This window comes from Erpetoichthys calabaricus, chromosome 14 (assembly GCF_900747795.2).
Source record: "Erpetoichthys calabaricus chromosome 14, fErpCal1.3, whole genome shotgun sequence".
Lineage (NCBI taxonomy): Eukaryota > Metazoa > Chordata > Cladistia > Polypteriformes > Polypteridae > Erpetoichthys > Erpetoichthys calabaricus.
Window position 1 is genome coordinate 107,494,472 of NC_041407.2, and position 21,155 is coordinate 107,515,626.

At 44.7% G+C, this 21,155-nt stretch overlaps 1 protein-coding gene across 1 annotated transcript in view; it reads left to right on the forward strand.

Moving 5' to 3' along the window:
• Positions 1 to 13,046: 13,046 nt before the first annotated feature.
• kansl1b (KAT8 regulatory NSL complex subunit 1b) overlaps positions 13,047 to 21,155 on the forward strand; it is a 174,072-nt gene continuing 165,963 nt past the window's right edge. The window contains exon 1 of the mRNA XM_028819824.2: positions 13,047 to 13,151. The gene's annotated coding sequence lies outside the window, so the exon portion shown is untranslated. The remainder of the gene's footprint in view (positions 13,152 to 21,155) is intronic.

Consider the following 21,155-nt stretch of genomic DNA (forward strand, 5'->3'; position numbering starts at 1 on the left):
CCACTTTTTTCTACCACATCTTGTCCTTCCCTTCGCCTCTCTATTAATGTGCTTGGACACAGAGCTCTGTGAACAGCCAGCCTCTTTAGCAATGACCTTTTGTGTCTCGCCCTCCTTGTGCGAGGTGTCAATGGTCGTCTTTTGGACAACTGTCAAGTCAGCAGTCTTCCCCCTGATTGTGTAGCCTACAGAACTCGACTGAGAGACCATTTAAAGGCTTTGGAGTTAATTAGCTGATTAGAGTGTGGCACCAGGGGTCTTCAATATTGAACCTTTTCACAATATTCTAATTTTCCGAGATACTGAATTTGGGACTTTCATTAGTTGTCAGTTATAATCATCAAAATTATTAAAGAAATAAACATTTGAAATACATCAGTCTGTGTGTAATGAATGAATCTAATATACAAGTTTCACTTTTTGAATGGAATTACTGAAATAAATCAACTTTGTCATGATATTCTAATTTTATGACCAGCAGCTGTAGAAGATTGTGGGTTCGCTTCCCGGTTCCTCCCTGTGTGGATAGCGGTTTGAGTACTGAGAAAAGCGCTATATAAATGTAATGAATTATTATTAAAAGTGTGTGGACTTTGTGTAGTCATCGGGCTAACATCTGTGCTCCATTAGTGTTTTACACACTGTGGTCCTTTGTCTCGTTCGATGGCTTGGATCCATTTTCTTCTCTTTGCTTCATCAGTCCATGAAGGATCAGGTGAGGTGGTCTGAACACGGAGGGACGCTGCACACGTTTTTGTTTTTATGATTCCATCGTTGTATTTGATAACCGGAGCCTTTCGATGGGACCTCCTAGGGGTGCTGGGGATGATATATAGAAAGAGCTACTGGACGGGGAGCCGCACTGACTTACCTGTGCAGGTCACTTGAGGAGCAGCGTGGCTGTACGACGACCTGAAATGTCTGCCATTGATGTTACTGCTGGGGCGTCACTCATAAATTAATTTTGTTGGATTGAAAAACTTCCTAAATTACCATTTTCACGATGATCAATCAGCTGGAATTGCCCTAATACATATTTTGGGGGGTGCTCAAACCTGAAACCCGTCCTCCCACATAAGGGCTGTGTCTAGAGGTGAGGGGGTCTGGCGTTGTGCGCGGGGAATTCTGTAAGGTTGGTGGCCCTCCACCAATGCTGCTAAGTCACTTGGACACGTTGAAGAACCCTGAGCTTAATTGTGGGCACTGAAGAAACGCTGGGAGATGATAACAAGAAGAGGAGGAGATCGGGGACGGCAGCCGTCAAAACTAAACCCGTGGGGCTACTGAGAACAAAAGGACGAGGCGATACGTGAGAGTCAAAAACGACACAAAAGTCGAAACCAAAAAACAAAATCCTACTTGGAAAAAGAAGCAAAGTGGCGCCGAGGACTCGTGACGGGTTCTGTTCAATTGGGCGCAGCGAATAAAGGCAAACGCAACAAAATTATTACAGAAAATTTATTAGATAAAGGCAATGATTGAACGTATAAAAAGGCGAAAGCAAGAATATTAAAACATCCAATTAATTAATGCATGAACTTCTAACGGACTATTTCTAAAGCTCTCTCTATTTCGTTATTTTCTGCTCTCACTCATTGTTGTGTTACACTTGAAGCTGTAGATTATGTGCAATGCCACGTAGATATTTTATTATCATCTAAATTATCTACGAACGCCTTTATTCGCCGCGCTCAATTGAGGTCGCCCTTTTTGTGCGCACCCTTATTGAAGGATACCCTCGTGAGGTTGTTTTATCCTCTGAGGGGTAACGTGTAGTGTGAACACCGGCGTATTTATAGCGTTCAGTGACGTATACGTATAACGTTACGTCATTGGCGCTGTGACTGAGGCTTTATAAATAAAAGCAAGTCGTGCGGCGAGTTTTTCGCTGCTTATTTTCCGGTGCCCCATTGGCTTTATTGTAAAACGTCAGTAATTTATAAAAAGAAACGGTTAACTTTAGAACACAAGTTTGTGTTGCAGATGCGCACTTGTGAGGAAATAACAAACTTGAAAAATAACAAAAACTTACCATTTTAAGAGCTGGGGTGGGGGGGGGCGGCGAACCAAGTACTGAACCCCAGGGGCAAAGGAATGTAAAAAATCTGCGCTGACATTTGAGGCTGAAGGTAATGGAGGAGAAGAGGATGAAGGACCAAACAGAGCGCCATTATGAACAATGCTGCACATCCGTACTGTCACACAACAACATGGTGGGGGGTGTCTATCAGGCGATGGACCAATCCGCAGTCAAGAAACACAACTTGGTGGTCCTTTATACCAAAAGGTGTGGCCCCTGCGTAGACAAACAGAAACAACGATATTTGCTCCCCCCAGTAATTTAGCATCTTACAGAAGCTCTCTAAATAATAAATACACAGACACGCTGAACACAGTCCCTGTAAGGTGCTATACAGGAGTAGTGCTGTTGGTATAAAGACCCCCCAGTCACGTTTCTTGACACATTTCTGCTGATTAATTCGTCTGAAAGTCCTCGGTGTTGGTGTCAGAGAGGGGATGTGCAGCGTTGTTCATAATGGCACTCCATTTTGTTTTAATTCTCTCCTTTGCTTTGTCCTCCAGGGGGTCCAGAGTGTGTCCCGTAACTGAACCTGCTCAGTTTAATTAGCTTGTTGCTTCGGTGGTCCTCTCTTGAAATGATGTTAGCAGCCCAGTGTACCACACCAGCCATCACAGAGCTGTACCAGAGAAGAAGTGGAGGACATCACTACCCCACATAGAAGGGCCACAGTCTCCGAATGACAATGAGTCTGCTCTGTCTTTTCTTCTCTAGTTCCTCTGGTGTTCTGAGACCGGTCTGGCCTGTCATTAAGGTGGACCCCTTCTATACCGGCCCCCCGAACAGTGGCCGTACATGGAGGCTGTGGTCGTAGTCGCTAAGCGGCTCTTTGGCTTTGCTGATGTTCAGTTGCTGACAATTCTCACAGCTCTCCTCTGTCACGCTGCAGCGCCTCACTGTGGCGGAGTGATGGGATGCACGTGTAACCCGTCGTAAATATTTAAATGAAGAGAGAAAGAGACAGCGATGTCTTTAGGTCATAATTTTTGATTAGTGCTCTCATTACAGTAAAATAAAAAGGAAATAACTCGGTTATGGGAGTTGAAACGGGGTTTTGGGCTGAAGACGCTCAAAAGGAAGGTGGAAGGAGATGAGGACGCTAGCGGATTTTCTTGTTTGGATCGGCAGCAACAGGGATTTGAAGAAGTATTGTTTGAGAGCGTAGCGTGGCGCTGTATTACATCTCGTTTTCCTAGCGAAGATACACTTAATATTTTTTTGTGCATGTTATGTACGCAAAGAGACAACGTGAAATGAATTTTGCCACACCGTACACAAGAGACATCTCAGGCCTGCAACGGTAGGACGTAAACTGTTTTAATTAGAAAGTGGGCCCTCTCCTGAGAAGGAAAATAAAATAAACCCAGAAGTGTAACAATTGTTCAAATAAAAGACCTTTGAAATTTCTATATTCTGATTCTTCTTCTTTCGGCTGCTCCTGTTAGGGGTCACCACAGCAGATCATCTTCTTCCATCTCTTACAGTCCTCGTCATCTTGTTCTGTTACCCCCATCACCTGCATGTCCTCTCTCACCACATCCATAAACCTGCTCTTAACCGTCAGCTCTATCCTTAGTACCCTTCTCTCATTCTACCCCTCATCTCTCCTCTGCACATGTCCACACCAACGCCATGTCGCCTCTCTAACATGACGTGACCCTCTAATGTCCTCCTTTCTAATCCTCGTCACACCCAACGCAAGTCTTAGTATCTTTAACTCTGTCACCTCCAGCTCTGTCTCCTGCTTTATACGATGACTAATAAAATGGGATTCTGGATTGTTGAGTGCTGTTTGATGTTCTTCCTCTTCTTTCAGCTGCTCCCATTAGGGGTTGCCACAGTGGATCATCTTCTTCCATCTCTTACAGTCCTCGTCATCTTGTTCTGTCACACCATCACCTGCATGTCCTCTCTCACCACATCCATAAACCTCCTCTTACCCGTCAGCTCTATCCTTAGCACCTTTCTCTCATTATACCCCTCATCTCTCCTCTGCACAAGTCCACACCAACGCCATCTCACCTCTCTGACTTTGTCCACCAACCGTCCCACCTGAGCCGACCCTCTGATGTCCTCATTTCTAATCCTGTCCGTCCTCGTCACACGCAATGCAAATCTTAGCATCTTTAACTCTGTCACCTCCAGCTCTGTCTCCTGACTTCTGCTCAGTATTATTGTCTCATTTTAAGGATTAGGAATGTTTTATTTGTTGTCTACTAAATCTCTGTAAATAGTTTTAAATTGTGTTCGCTTTGATTATTTCTTTTGTATTTTATTGAATGTTTAGAGTTTTCATTAGGACTCTGGAATTAGCTACAAGTACAACAACCTAATTTCAGAGATATTATTAATATTTTAAGGGAACCCAGGAAGCCCCTTTCAAAGAAATCAGTGAAAGAGTGCAATGCTACACATGTAAGTTCATAAATATTTTGTACATTATTATCTGTAGAATTGGCATTTTCCTTGTTTTAACGTTTAACGAGCAATGGAACCAGTTTTTGTATTTCTTTAGCCCCCTAAAATATGTTAGGACTGCTGCCTTTACGACTGAATTGCTTCCCACCTCAGTATGTGTGTCTCGGGGACTGCAGGTGTGACATTGTGGTCAGCAGCACAGGAGCACCGCAGGGGACTGGACTGTCTCCGGTCCTGTTCAGCCATCAGACTTCCAGTACAACTCGGAGTCCTGCCACGTGCAAAAGTTCGCTGACGACACTGCTATGGTGGGCTGCATCAGGAGTGGGCAGGAGGAGGAGTATAGGGACCTCATCAAGGACTTTGTTAAATGGTGCGACTCAAACCACCTACACCTGAACACCAGCAAAACCAAGGAGCTGGTGGTGGATTTTAGGAGACCCAGGCCCCTCATGGACCCCGTGATCATCAGAGGTGACTGTGTGCAGATGGTGCAGACCTATAAATACCTGGGAGTGCAGCTGGATGATAAACTGGACTGGACTGCCAATACTGATGCTCTGTGTAAGAGAGGACAGAGCCGACTATACTTCACTAGAAGGCTGGCGTCCTTCAACATCTGCAATAAGATGCTGCAGATGTTCTATCAGACAGTTGTGGCGAGCGCCCTCTTCTACGCGGTGGTGTGCTGGGGAGGCAGCATTAAGAGGAAAGACGCCTCACGTCTAGACAAACTGGTGAGGAAGGCAGGCTCTATTGTAGGCACAAAGCTGGACAGTCTGACATCTGTGGCAGAGCGACGGGCGCTGAGCAGACTCCTGTCAATCATGGAGAATCCACTGAACAAGATCATCTCCAGACAGAGGAGCAGCTTCAGAGACAGACTGAGGAGATCGTTCCTCCACCACACTATGCGACTCTTCAATTCCACCCGAGGGGGGTAAACGTTAACATTATATAAAGTTATTGTCTGTTATACCTGCATTGTTATCACTCTTTAATTTAATATTGTTATTATCAGTATGCTGCTGCTGGAGTAATAATAATAATTCATTACATTTATATAGCACTATCCACACAGGGAGGAACCAGGAAGCGAACCCACAATCTTCTACAGTCTCCTTACTGCAAAGCAGCAGCACTACCACTGCGCCACCTGTGAAGATATCTATCTATCTATCTATCTATCTATCTATCTATCTATCTATCTATCTATCTATCTATCTATCTATCTATCTATCTATCTATCTATCTATCTATCTATCTATCTATCTATCTATCTACAGTTTGGTCCATGAATATTTGGACAGACCACTTTGTTCTCATTTTGGTTCTGTACATCACCACAATGAATTTTAAATGAAACAACTCAGATGCAGTTGAAGTGCAGACTTTCAGCTTTAATTCAGTGGGGTGAACAAAACGATTACATAAAAATGTGAGGCCACTAAAGCATTTTGTGAACACAATCCCTTCATTTCAGGGGCTCAAAGTAAATGGACAATTGACTCTTTGGCTATTTCATGGGCAGGTGTGTTCAAGTCCATCGTTATGTCCTTATCAATTAAGCAGATAAAAGGCCTGGAGTTGATTTGAGGTGTGGTGCTTGCATGTGGAAGATTTTGCTGTGAACAGACAACATGCGGTCAAAGGAGCTCTCCATGCAGGTGACAGAAGCCATCCTTAAGCTGCAAAAACAGAAAAACCCATCAGAGAAATTGCTACAATATTACGAGTGGCAAAATCTACAGTTTGGTACATCCTGAGAAAGAAAACAAGCACTGGTGAAGTCAGCAACGCAAAAAGACCTGGACGTCTACGGAAGACAACAGTGGTGGATGATCGCAGAATCATTTCCATGGTGAAGAGAAACCCCTTCACAACAGCCAACCAAGTGAACAACACTCTCCAGGGGGTAGGCGGGCGTATCGATATCCAAGTCTACCACAAAGAGAAGACTGCATGAAAGTAAATCCAGAGGGTGCACTGCAAGGTGCCAGCCACTCATAAGCCTCAAGAATAGAAAGGCTAGATTGGACTTTACTAAAGAACATCTAAAAAAGCCAGCAGAGTTCTGGAAAAACATTCTTTGGACAGATGACACCAAGATCAACCTCTACCAGAATGATGGCAAGAAAAAAGTATGGAGAAGGTGTGGAACAGCTCATTGTCCAAAGCATAGCACATCATCTGTAAAACACGGTGGAGGGAGGCAGTGTGATGGCTGCCAGTGGCACTGGGACACTCGTGTTTATTGATGATGTGACACAGGACAGAAGTAGCCGAATGAATTCTGAGGTGTTCAGAGACATACTGTCTGCTCAAATCCAGCTCAATGCAGTCAAAGTGATTAATGATACAGATGGACAATGACCCAAAACATACAGCCAAAGCCACCCAGGAGTTTATTAAAGCAAAGAAGTGGAAACTTCTTGAATGGCCAAGTCAGTCACCTGATCTTAACCCAACTGAGCAGGCATTTCACTTGTTGAAGACTAAACTTCAGACAGAAAGGCCCACAAACAAACAGCAACTGAAAGTAAAGGCCTGGCAGAGCATTCAAAAGGAGGAAACCCAACATCTGGTGACGTCCAGGAGTTCAAGACTTCAGGCTGTCATTGCCAGCAAAGGGTTTTCAACCAAATATTAGAAATGAACATTTAATTTCCAGTTATTTCATTTGTCCAATTACTTTTGAGCCCCTGAAATGAAGGGATTGTGTTAATAAAATGCTTTAGTTGCCTCACATTTTTATGTAATTGTTTTGTTCACCCCACTGAATTAAAGCTGAAAGTCTGCACTTCAACTGCATCTGAGTTGTTTCATTTAAAATTCATTGTGGTGATGTACAGAACCAAAATGAGAACAAAGTGGTCTCTGTCCAAATATTTATGGACCTAACTGTAATGGAGATCGGCAGGCTTGGGTCCGCTGGGCCTTGGCGGCTGCAGGGAGAGGCTCCTGTCCTCCTTGTTTGTCTATAAGGTGCCTTACTAGAAAAAAATTAACTTTCTGCGGCACAACTGTTTGCTCTTTTTTGAAAACATCCACTTCAAAATATTGGAGGGGTGTAGAAAATAGGGGTGAATTTTTAACGATGAGGAGCGCCATTAATATACCACTGACGTTTACTGGGTTCCGAAAATTCCGGGGCTCATTTTAACAGAAGCTTGCTGGCTGATGTTAGTATCTTTTGTTATTATTATTGTTGTCATCGTCGTCGTCTTCCCTTCTGCCATTGCGTTCACCTTTGTATTACTCGGATTGCAAGAACAAGAAGCACAAACTGCACGCCGATGCCGCTCAATATTTTGCCCACGATGACCAAATCGTCGGCATTGCCTAAAATTCTCCACAATGATTACCAGCAAAGTCCTGCTAAAGTTCAACGCTACCGTTTCCCTCCCTGGCCACGCCCACAGACCCTAACTGACTGTGGCGCCGGCCTATCAGCGACCGCAAATTTTCCGCCTGGCCATTCACAAGGGCCGGAAGGCGGGCCGAGGCAGTTCAAGACTGGTTGAACTGTGCAGGTAAGTGCGAGTCCGTGCAGCAGACGCCGAGGTTATTTTCTAGGAAAAAAAACATCGTATTGAGCGGCGCAAGAAGGTGCGAGGAGACCAGGTAGGCGGTGAGCGTGGAGTGGTCCACTTCGGGCCGGTCGGCCTGTTCTGCAGTTAGACGCCGCCACGACACGCGTTTTCGGGAGGGAGCTGGTGTAGAATTTGCATGGTAAAGTGTGCACTTTGTTTTGCTGCAGATCAACAGGCCACATAGTGATATTCACTTAAGGGGGTGTGGGGGGCGTCCCGGCGGCTGAGGGGTCGCACAAAAGACCCGAGAGGGTGAACGTGAGGGGACGGGTAGTCGGGTGACCAGCACAGTGCCAGATCCATGAATTTGTTGGCATGACAGCCCCCAGGTTGCCCAAAGAAGAGCCCGGCAGGGTGGGCGAGAAAAGCGAGATGCCGTTCTAGTGACCCCCTCGGCCTGGACGAGGATGGGCAGGAAACTTTAGCGAAACAAAAACATTAATAAAAAGGAGTTAAATAAAAAAGAGGCTAAATGGTAAAGTAGGAAAAAAAAAAAAGAAAAAGTCGGGGGGGACTCACAGGACGGAGGGGCGCAGCTGAAGAATTCAATTGACTTGAATGTCACGAAAACCCAGCGGGGTTTGTTTTCGATTTACCCATCGAGGCCTCAAATCTCCATAAATAAAATTTAAAAATGAAATTAAAAAGACTGGGGAAGAAAACGAGGGCCCGTGGTGCTGAACGGCAACCGGAGGGGACCGCCGTTAAAGCAGCGCACGTAAGAGGAGCCCACCCTCCAGGCCCCGGTGTGCAGGCATCGCCTGGACAAGTCGCTATATAAAGTGCGACGTCAACGGCCGGCATCTTGTTTGCTGCATTGAAACCAATCACGAGACAAGTGTGTCTTAATCGAGATTCTCCAAACGCTGACAACTTAAAAGACTTCTTGTTTTTAATAATCGAGGGCAGTCAATGAAGGAGCTGACGATGGGCCAGCTTATTAATTCGCGATACTTTGAACCCACAGCCGCCTGTCCTGTTCGCGAAAATAAACAGATGCCAGTATTTATCCTTAACAAACTTTGATTGGCGTCAGCAGTTTTCTCCCAACACTTCTCAGTTGTCATAATACGTATGTATACCCCACAGACAGGGCTCTTTCTGGCCTTTTAGTGGGCTTATTTTGGGGTACCCAGTCCCCTGTCCGCCACCAATGGCCAGGAAACTGTCCCTTTATTACCATGGACAGTCCCGTTTTAATACATTGTGTCCAGTGTAGTAATAGCACTTTGACAAAATGTCCAGTTTTTAAGAGGTATGGTCATTTAATAAAGGAATATTGTAATGCAAAAGCCGCTGCCAGGGGACCCCCCTCCTCTCTCTTTGAATAATTTAATGTCTAACGACATACACAAAGCTTCAAGAGGAGCACGGCCCCCTTGGCCCCTTGTGCTCATTTTTTTTTTCTTATGTACTATAGTATCACGTACTAAACTTCTCCCAAATACACGCCCGAAACTCCAAGGGGGGCCCAAACCCCCCGTTTTTTGATTTAATGTACGCGTGACATCACATCACAAAACCCTGTGGGGGGCTGTTTGTTGACCCAGAGTTGATGATCACTTAATTTATTTTATTTATATAGCGCCTTTCCCATGTTCAAGGCGTAGGGTTAAATACTTGTATCCCATTTTGGGACTTTGAAAATCTAATCTACCTAGTTAGATTCACACATATTCGCAAATATTTGCACTAATTTCAAGCAAGCCAGGCAGCTTTTATTGGCTTTTTCAGGTGTGAAAATCGAAGCTTTGAAATGTTGAGTTACCCATCTGCCACTTTACTTTAGATAAAAAGAAATAAATAAATGCATTGCATTTTCCATTCTAACAGATGGCACATCATAAACCTTTGTATTAATTAAATGCATTGCATTTTCCATTCCAACAGATGGTGCGTCACATACCTTTGCAGTAAATAAATGGATTGCATTTTCCATTCCAACAGATGGCACATCATAAACCTTTCTAGTAAATAAATGCATTGCATTTTCCATTCCAACAGATGGCACATCATAAACCTTTGTAGTAAATAAATGCATTGCATTTTCCATTCCAACAGATGGCGCGTCACAAATCTTTGTAGTAAATAAATACATTACATTTTCCATTCCAACAGATGGCACATCATAAACCTTTGTATTAATTAAATGCATTGCATTTTCCATTCCAACAGGTGGTGTGTCACAAACCTTTGTAGTAAATAAATGCATTGCATTTTCCATTTCAACAGATGGCACATTATAAACCTTTGTATTAATTAAATGCATTGCATTTTCCATTCCAACAGATGGCACATCATAAACCTTTGTATTAATTAAATGCATTGCATTTTCCATTCCAACAGATGGCACATCATAAACCTTTGTATTAATTAAATGCATTGCATTTTCCATTCCAACACAAGGCACATCACAAACCTTTGTAGTAAATACAGTAATCCCTCACTTATCGCGGGAGATAGGTTCCAAGGCCGACCGCGATAACTGAATTTCCGCGAAGTAGGGACACCATATTTATTTAATTATTTAACGTGTATTTGGACGTTTTTAAACCCTCCCTGTATTGTTTACAACCCACCCTTTACTCTATTAATAACTGGGACAACTGCTAAGCAATATGAAATCGGTAGATAAGTTTACACTTACTGTATAGCGAAGTACACGTAGCAGCTTGTAGGCGGTCATGACGTCGTCGACCTTGTTGCAAAGATTCCTAAAGCAGATTCCATCCAGACTACTGCCTTACCACCTCCACTTGCAACTCATTTTGCGCCCTGGTTAAAGGACACTGCGGCCGTAGATCTTATATGCCTTTCCTCCTTTTTAAATAAAAAGAATCGTGGACTCATTGATGCTGTGACGGTGTCCTGCAGCGGTGTAGCTGTTCCCTTCCTTCAACATATCCAAAACTTTTACCTTTTCTGCAATCATTTGCATCTTCTGTTGGCGCTTGGACACGGCCCCTGCAGCAGTAGCACGTTAATGCTGAATGAGTGAGATGAGACTTCCTGGTTAATGCAGCACTCCGTCGCTGAGCCAATCAGCACACAGGAACTTAACTGCGTGCTCTGATTTGGTAGCTTCTCAGCCATCCGCCAATAGCATCTCTTGTATGAAATCAACTGGGCAAACCAACTGAGGAAGCAAGTACCAGAAGTAAAAAGACCCATTGTCCGCAGAAACCCGCGAAGCAGCGAAAAATCCGCGTTATATATTTAGATATGCTTACATATAAAATCAGCGAAGTCGTGAATCCGCGAAAAGTGAACCGCGAAGTAGCGAGGGATTACTGTAAATGCATTGCATTTTCCATTTTAACAGATGGCATGTCACAAACCTTTGTAGTAATAAAATGCATTGCATTTTCCATTCAAATTTTAACTTTTTAGTCTTGGGTTTGTTTTAGTATAATTTTGTAATCAATATATTAACACTTTCTTTGACGTTTATATGCACACATCTTCATAGAAGATGCAAAGAGTGGAGAATATTTCTGTCTGTTACTAGCGCCATCTATTGGTGAAATCTTGAACTATTCTTCATATGAAAATCAGTCAGTCATTGTCCAACCCGCTATATCCTAACTACAGGGTCATGGGGGTCTGCTGGAGCCAAACCCAGCCAGCACTGGGCGCAAGGCAGGAAACAAACTGCGGACAGGGCGCCAGCCCACCGCAAGGCACACACACACACCAAGTGCACACTAGGGACAATTTAGGCTCACCAATGCACCTAACCTGCATGTTTTTGGACTGTGGGAGGAAACCCACGCAGACATGGGGAGAACATGCAAACTCCACACAGGGAGGAACTGGCAAGCGAACCCAAGTCTCCTTACTGCCAGGCAGCAGTACCCCCACTGTGCCGCCCACTCATATGAAAATTTAATTTCTTAATTAACATGGATTAATTGATCAATTAGTGAAACTGATTATTGAGTTGTGTATTGTCATCGGAAGCGAGTAAGTGTGCAGAATGTCAAGTCATTTGGACAATAGGAAGTGGGTTAAATATCGATTACAATACTTGTACCAGCCCGCGTTCGCCATAAATAAGGATTTTATCTTTATATATCATACGCTCCCATGGCTGTCTGTTTGTCTGTCCAGGATTTTAAATCACCTGTCACTCACAAACCATTTGACCTATTGACCTGATATTTGGTACATATACACTACGTGACGTCTACTGTTGCTTTCGGGGTGATGATTGAACTCCAAGGTTACTCCTCTTTTAATTTTATTGTAGAATCCATTCTCGGCAGTGGCCAGCAGGGCGGCGCCGTTCTCATCGCTACCACCTTTGCCGTCATTCCCCTGCCTCTTCATATCTTAAAATCATTCTTGAGGCAGAGTGAAGACTTAAGTGCCAGCTTAAGTGAAAAATTAAGGAAAACGTATTAAGTAATTGCAACACAAACACCGACTTAATCAGTTTTAACGTGAAAAGATGCTGTCGGAAGAAGAGAAGCAGCGGGCCGCTAGGGTGGAGAGAAGAAGAGCTGCTCAGGAAGCGGCAGGCACATCAACCTCAGAGCACACGAATGATAAACGTACAGAGAAAGAGGAGGAAGACTAGGAATGGTCAAGCCAAGTGGATTCTGGTAATGAATAATGAGTGAAACCATTGCTTTGTAGAAAATATGAAAATGTGGAAAAATATTCAGCCCTGGGACAATAGGAAGAAAAAATAATTATCCCTTAAAGAGTTAAGGAAAAAGTAACAAGGGGTCCGCGTCTTCAAGAGCAAGTCAATTAAAATGAATTCAAATGAAGTTAATTAGCAGCAAAAAAACAGGTCACTGATTAAGAAAAGGGTGAGAATGAAAACCTGCAGCCAGTGCGGCCCTCCAGGAGCGGACTTTGAGACCACCGCTCTAAATGCTCTGAGGGGAAGCCCGCTGTTCTCCATAATTTAATGGCGTCTGTTTTATTCTCTTTGTTTCTCCCCATCTAGAATCTTATGCTTGGATCAGAATGGCGTGTGTCAAGTTTGATGCTACCTCCCCAGTTTTACGCCAGCAAAGCGCTGGCATCCCGGAGATGCCGAAATCACCCAGGTAAGGGGGGGGGGGGCTTCACAGTTTGCTTTTTTAACATCTTTTCACTAGAAGAGTGGCTTGTTATGGGTGATTGTGACCTGCACTTGTCATGCAGCAGTGTCTCCACTTCAATAAGGACGAGTGGCGCTTTTGGTGTGGCCATCCCAGACGTTTTCCTTTACGTGCTCGGACTTCTCCAGCATCAACGTGGACTTACCTTGGTAATCAAACCTACTGACTAGCGAGTTCACACACTAAGAACTAAAACAGGGGGCATGTGGTGTCCGGTCAGTCTCTTCTGGCTGGCATCAGATCACTGCCATCTGACAAAACGCAGAGTAACGTGAGAGCCTCGCAGCCACCCACCGCTCAAGAAAAGTCTCAGCTGCAAACGTTTCTAAATTGAAACCGCAGCACAACACATTTAGAAGAAAATGGCTTTGATAATAGATACTTTATTAATCCCAAGGGGAAATTCAGAGACCCAAGAACACAAATTGAACACCTGGGCAACACAATGCATGACACAGAACTGCACACTGAGTGCCCAGGAGCTGCGCTGACCACCTTGTGGCCGGCTGTGGGTGGTCCACGTGACGCCAGCAAACATCTGAATAAGAAAGCGTTTTCTACATACAGAGCTGCCCTCTCCGCACCAGGGGTCTGTGGTGTTGCGGGTCCACAGCGCCCATCAAAGGCCAGTTTTAAATAAATAATCGCCGCACTCGCGGCCTAGTGAGGGGGCATGGTGGTTGTGTGGCTGAAGCAGGTCCTGGGGAATTTGTGATGTCAGCGTTTCTCCATCCGTACATCCGTAATTGTTCCCAGGAGCTGCTGATTTGCCACAGCTGCCACCGAGTAATAATTTCCGTTTGTTTGCGGTAACGCGATCTTTCCTATCCTTTTTTTTTTTTTTTGATGCTTACGAATTTTCATACTTCCATTATCTCTAACCTGCTGTGCATGTGTACCGCGTCTATTTCACACGCTTTATGCACCCATAGTCGGCTCGTTCTGTCGCCACAAATGCTGTGTGAATACCCGCCATCCGTCACTGGATGAATACGTGCGGGCGGCGCGTGGTCGATGAATTTCTGTTTTACAGTTAAAAGTTACAAGGGTTAAAGACTAACCGCAAGAATATTCATTCAAAAATGAAAACTAAAAATATTTCTAGTATATTATTATCTTAGGGCGGCACGGTGGCGCAGTGGGTAGCACTACTGCCTCGCAGTTGGCAGACCTGGGGCCTCATGTATAACGGCGTGCGTAGAACTCACACTATAACATGGCGTAAGCACAAAAGCGGAATTTGTGCGTACGCACAGAAAAATCCAGATGCAGGAATCTGTGCGCACGCAAACTTTCACGTTCTTCTACTACATAAATCCCGATTTGCGTGAAAAGTAACGCACGTGCATGCGCCTTCTGTCCCGCCCCAACTCCTCCCAGAATTACGCCTCTTTGAATATGCAAATCAATATAAATAGCCTTCTGTGAAAAGACAATGGGAAAAGCACAGGGGAAAATATAAGAATTTCAGCGAATACCAAGTGGAGGCAAAGGAAAAACGTACTATTTGTGGGTTTAAACAGTGAGATAATCAACAAAAGAAAGTTGATCGAGTGACAGAGTGTCGGAAAAACTCGAAGGCTCAACTTCACAAAGTCGCACAGTGCCCGAAATAAAAAAGAAATCACATATCAAAGTCACCGTGAAAAAGCGAGTCGTAGCCCACCGTCTGAGTGTCATATGAAAGCGTATTAGGGTACAGAGAAAAAAATAGGCACACAGTGGGGAAAAAAGCACGAAATGTCAACTTTAATCTCGAAATTTCCACTTTAATCACGTAGTTTATTTTGCCATTAAAGTAGAACATCATAAAGTTCATCTTAAAATCATTTAATTTACTAGTTTCTCAAATCCCATTGTAACTAAAGTGGCATGTTAAATGTTTTGTTCTGTATTTGATCTTCTATGTGCTCTATGTGTGTGAATCACTACCTGCTTTTTAAACGGGCTTTCTCTTTCTCCGACGGGACACATACTCCATTACATTCTTGATATTACAGCTCTCTGAATAATTAAAATACTGAGATGTATACGTGAGATCTTTTTCATGATGATAGGAATGAAAGCATGTTATTAAACATGGGAACACGGTGGCGCAGTGCTTGTTCATGTCTCACGCAAGAGGCTTGCTGCGTGACCTTCAATGAAATAATTTATCACAGCAGTACTGTCTCTTTCAAACGTACTAACCTCCAATTCCTGTCCTTACTTTTCTTTCTCCAAAAACTCAATCGCCACACAATAAGCTCTGTAATAGACGTGAAGCCATCTGTAAGCTTAGAACTTCGATTCTTCAAAACTTTTAAGGAACATTGAAATATCTTCGTAGTACGTGTTTAATTATTCTATCCGTCTATCTTTCCAGTGTCGCGTCAGCACCAGCAATAATACAGCGCAAGGCAGGAACAATTACTGAACTAGCTAGCGCTGCGGCACCATGTCCTCACATGTTTAATTATTAACAATACAGATTATTTAAATGAAGTTAAAGTTTTATCTGTATAATATAATCAACATGTTTTGCTGCATTTCGTCTTAGAAATGAATACCGTCATCACATGTAAATACGTGCTTTATAAAGTGGCGCAGGTTGTGTAATATTATAACTGTAGTGCAAGTTTCCAGTGAGGTGATTGTACTTATAAGTCCAAACATTTCTACAAGGAGCACTTGATGGACTGATTGAGTGCGTTTAGAGTTCTTGGGATGAAACTTTTTCTAAACCGCGAAATCCGTACTGGGAAGTCTCTAAAGCGTTTTGCCGTGGCTCAGGCAGCGTCTGCTTCATGTTGTGTACCGATAATTCTCTTTCTGATCAGTTGCTGCTGTGATTCCCCACTCAGATACAGTGATATAAATACCCCGAGTGGTGCAGTGAGAGTAATATGGAAAAAGATGATCTGCTGTGGCAACCCTTAACGGGATCAGCTGAAAGAAGAAGAAGATGCAGTGAGAGTAACAACGCTAAAGCAGTTATGGTATTTGGAATACTATGGCTATTCCCTGGACCATTATATTGCTGCAGGTCAATTACAATCAGATGCATTACACTAATAAACAATATGCAGTTAGTTTCAGTGTATTTATAAAGCCACGTCAGGAATGTGGATTTAAGAAAGAAAGAGTGATCACACAGGAACAGTAGCACTGCTTTGACGCTGGGTGCCGCCAGTCTGCAAAACCGGGCGGATAAATTGCGTACACCAAGGAATGAGTTACCGTGGAAATGTGTGTGGCTTTACGCCAAGTTTAGGTTTTATACATCGCGATTTGAGCGTGGAAACGTTCGTACGCAACATTTCTGTGCATACGCACCGTTTATACATGAGGCCCCAGGGGACCTGAGGTTCGCTTCCCGGGTCCTCCCTATGTGGAGTTTGCATGTTCTCCCCGTGTCTGCGTGGGTTTCCTCCCACAGTCCAAAGACATGCAGGTTAGGTGGATTGGCGATTCTAAATTGGCCCTAGTGTGTGCTTGGTGTGTGGGTGTGTGTCCTGTGCTGGGTGGGCACCCTGCCCAGGATTGTTTCCTGCCTTGTGCCCTGTGTTGGCTGGGATTGGCTCCAGCAGACCCCCGTGACCCTGTGTTTGGATTCAGCGGGTTGGAAAATGGATGGATGGATTATTATCTTATTTCAGTTAGTCTTTCCAGCTACTTTAATAGTTTTTGTTTAGTTTTTCATTTGAGCTGTGTTAATTATTGTATTTCAAAATGTTGTTTTAATAATAGTTTCAGTTCTGATTTTAGTTTTCGTTAAGTATAATAACCTTGGTACCAACATTCTTCTCCAAGTGTTCTGCGAGCATTCTTTTGGTTGTTTGGCGTCGGGCGGTACCCATGTCATACTGGTTTGACTTTAATTATTCTTATGTTGTTCTCTGTGCTTTGAAGACCGAGTGTTTATATGATGTCTGTGAAAATACGAGTCAAATCATGTCTCTTAATGATTCACTGGATTTTGTGTTCCAATATGGGACAACCCCATATCACGAGGAACGAATGGCAACTCTGCAGGTGTGTGTGGATACAAACCATTATCAAGAAACAACGCAGGAAACGATCAGGCACTACTAGTAGACTTGACTGATTTTGCGCCTTTTCACTGAGGGCTCGTTTATACCTCGTGGCTGCCACGCGTTCCCAGCATCCTCTGAGCAGGTCCTCAGAAATTTAATGTGACACATGTGCGAGTTGCAGTACCAGCAACAAGTTGGGGGGGCACAGTGTGATAAAAGTCGGAATGTGACGTAAGAGTCTCCGTTTACTATCTACATGTGACAGAAAGCCGCTTTGAGGATCCTATGAGATCGATTTGCGCGCTTCGATGTTTGATGTGGTGAAGCAAAGTGCCGACATAGAGATGCATTCTGGGTGCTTTTATATTCAAGCCTCGCATATTCCTGATCGTAATGACACGATACATTTTAAAAAATCTCGCATACCATCTTCTGTGCCGGCTTTTTTGTAGCTTTGGACTGGGTTATCATTTTTATGCAGATGACACTCGACTCTATTTCAATGTTAAAAGTAGAACTTCATCAGAGCTTTCTCAGCTCACAACCTCCAACAACAACAACAACATTTATTTATATAGCACATTTTCATACAAAAAGTAGCTCAAAGTGCTTTACATAATGAAGAGAAGAAAAATAAAAGACAAAATAAGAAATTAAAATAAGACAACATTAGTTAACATACAATATGAGTAAGGTCCGATGGCCAGGGTGGACAGAAAAAACAAAAAAAAAACTCCAGAAGGCTGGAGAAAAAAATAAAACCTGTAGGGGTTCCAGGCCACGAGACCACCCAGTCCCCTTTGGGCATTCTACCTAACATAAATGAAATAGTCCTCTTTGTAGTTCGGGTTTTTCACGGAGTCACTTGATGCTGATGGTCATACAGACTTCTGGCTTTTAATCCATCCATCATTGTTGGAACATCATGGTGCTTTTGAGTAGATGGTGGTGGCGCAAGCAACCACCAAAGAGACACCGAAAAAGGAAACAGAAGAGAGAGTAGGGGTTAGTACAGATTTTGAATGAATAGTTATTATAATGAATTAGATATACAGAGTATCAGGATTAAATTACAGTGAAGTTATGAGAAGGCCATGTTAAAGTAATGTGTTTTCAGTAGTTTTTTAAAGTGCTCCACTGTATTAGCCTGGCGAATTCCTACTGGCAGGCTATTCCAGATTTTAGGTGCCTAACAGCAGAAGGCCGCCTCACCACTTCTTTTAAGTTTTGCTCTTGGAATTCTAAGGAGACACTCAGTTGAGGATCTGAGGTTATGATTTGGAATATAAGGTGTCAGACATTCCGATATATAAGATGGGGCGAGATTATTTAAAGCTTTATAAACCATAAGCAGAATTTTAAAGTCAATTCTGAATGACACAGGTAACCAGTGTAGTGACATCAAAAGTGGAGAAATGTGTTCAGATTTTCTTTTCCTGGTAAGGATTCTAGCAGCTGCATTCTGCACTAGTTGCAAACGATTTATGTCTTTTTTGGGTGGTCCTGAGAGGAGTGCGTTACAGTAATCTAGTCGACTAAAAACAAACGCATGAACTAATTTCTCAGCATCTTTCGATGATATAAGAGGTCTAACTTTTGCTATGTTCCTTAGGTGAAAAAATGCTGTCCTAGTGATCTGATTAATATGCGATTTAAAATTCAGATTACAGTCAACGGTTACCCCTAAGCTTTTTACCTCCGATTTGACTTTTAATCCTAATGCATCCAGTTTATATCTAATAGCCTCATTGTATCCATTATTGCCAATCACTAAGATTTCGTTTTTTTTCTTTATTTATTTAATTTGTTTAATTTGAGAAAGTTACTATTCATCCATTCTGAGATCCATCCATCCATCCATCCTCTTCTGCTTATCCGAGGTCGGGTCACGGGGGCAGCAGCTTGAGCAGAGATGCCCAGACTTCCCTCTCCCCGGCCACTTCTTCTAGCTCTTCCGGGAGAATCCCAAGGCGTTCCCAGGCCAGTCGAGAGACATAGTCCCTCCAGCGTGTCCTGGGTCTTCCCCGGGGCCTCCTCCTGGTTAGACGTGCCCGGAACACCTCACCAGGGAGGCGTCCAGGAGGCATCCTGATCAGATGCCCGAGCCACCTCATCTGACTCCTCTCGATGCGGAGGAGCAGCGGCTCTACTCTGAGCTCCTCCGGATGACTGAGCTTCTCACCCTATCTTTAAGGGAGAGCCCAGACACCCTGCGGAGGAAACTCATTTCAGCCGCTTGTATTCGCGATCTCGTTCTTTCGGTCACTACCCATAGCTCATGACCATAGGTGAGGGTAGGAACATAGATCGACTGGTAAATTGAGAGCTTCGCCTTGCGGCTCAGCTCCTTTTTCACCACGACAGACCGATGCAGAGCCCGCATTACTGCGGATGCCGCACCGATCCGCCTGTCAATCTCATGCTCCATTCTTCCCTCACTCGTGAACAAGACCCCGAGATACTTGAACTCCTCCACTTGGGGCAGGATCTCGCTACCAACCCTGAGAGGGCACTCCACCCTTTTCCGGTTGAGGACCATGGTCTCGGATTTGGAGGTGCTGATTCTCATCCCAGCCGCTTCACACTCGGCTGCGAACCGATCCAGAGAGAGCTGAAGATCACGGCCTGATGAAGCAAACAGGACAACATCATCTGCAAAAAGCAGTGACCCAATCCTGAGCCCACCAAACCGGACCCCCTCAACGCCCTGGCTGCGCCTAGAAGTTCTGTCCCTAAAAGTTATGAACAGAATCGGTGACAAAGGGCAGCCCTGGTGGAGTCCAACTCTCACTGGAAACGGGTTCAACTTACTGCCGGCAATGCGGGCCAAGCTCTGGCACCGATCGTACAGGGAACGAACAGCCCTTATCAGGGGGGCCGGTACCCCATACTCTCGGAGTACCCCCCACAGGATTCCCCGAGGGACACGGTCGAATGCCTTTTCCAAGTCCACAAAACACCTGTAGACTGGTTGGGCAAACTCCCATGCACCCTCCAGGACCCAGCTAAGGGTACAGAGCTGGTCCACTGTTCCGCGACCAGGACGGAAACCACACTGTTCCTCCTGAATCCGAGGCTCGACTATCCGACGGACCCTCCTCTCCAGGACCCCTGAATAGACTTTTCCAGGAGGCTGAGGAGTGTGATCCCTCTGTAGTTGGAACACACCCTCCGATCCCCCTTCTTAAAGAGGGGGACCACCACCCCGGTCTGCCAATCCAGAGGCACTGTCCCTGATGTCCATGCGATGTTGCAGAGACGTGTCAACCAAGACAGTCCTACAACATCCAGAGCCTTGAGGAACTCCGGGCGTATCTCATCCACCCCCGGGGCCCTGCCATCAAGGAGTTTTTTGACCACCTCGGTGACCTCAGTCCCAGAGATGGGGGAGCCGACCTCATTGGAAGGCATGTTAATGGGATTGAGGAGGTCTTCAAAGTACTCCCCCCCACCGACCCACAACGTCCCGAGTCGAGGTCAGCAGCGCACCATCCCCACCATATACAGTGTTGACACTGCACTGCTTCCTCTTCCTGAGACGCCGGACGGTGGACCAGAATCTCCTCGAAGCCGTCCGAAAGTCATTCTTCATGGCCTCCCCAAACTCCTCCCATGCCAGAGTTTTTGCCTCAGCAACCACCAAAGCCGCATTCCGCTTGGCCTGCCGGTACCTATCAGCTGCCTCCAGAGTCCCACAGGACAAAAGGGTCCTGTAGGACTCCTTCTTCAGCTTGACGGCATCCTTCACCACCGGTGTCCACCAACGGTTTTGAGGATTGCCGCCACGACAGGCACCGACCACCTTACGGCCACAGCTCCGGTCAGCCGCCTCAACAATAGAGGCACGGAACATGGCCCATTCGGACTCGATGTCCCCCACCTCCCTCGGGATGTGGTCGAAGTTCTGCCGGAGGTGGGAGTTGAAGCTACTTCT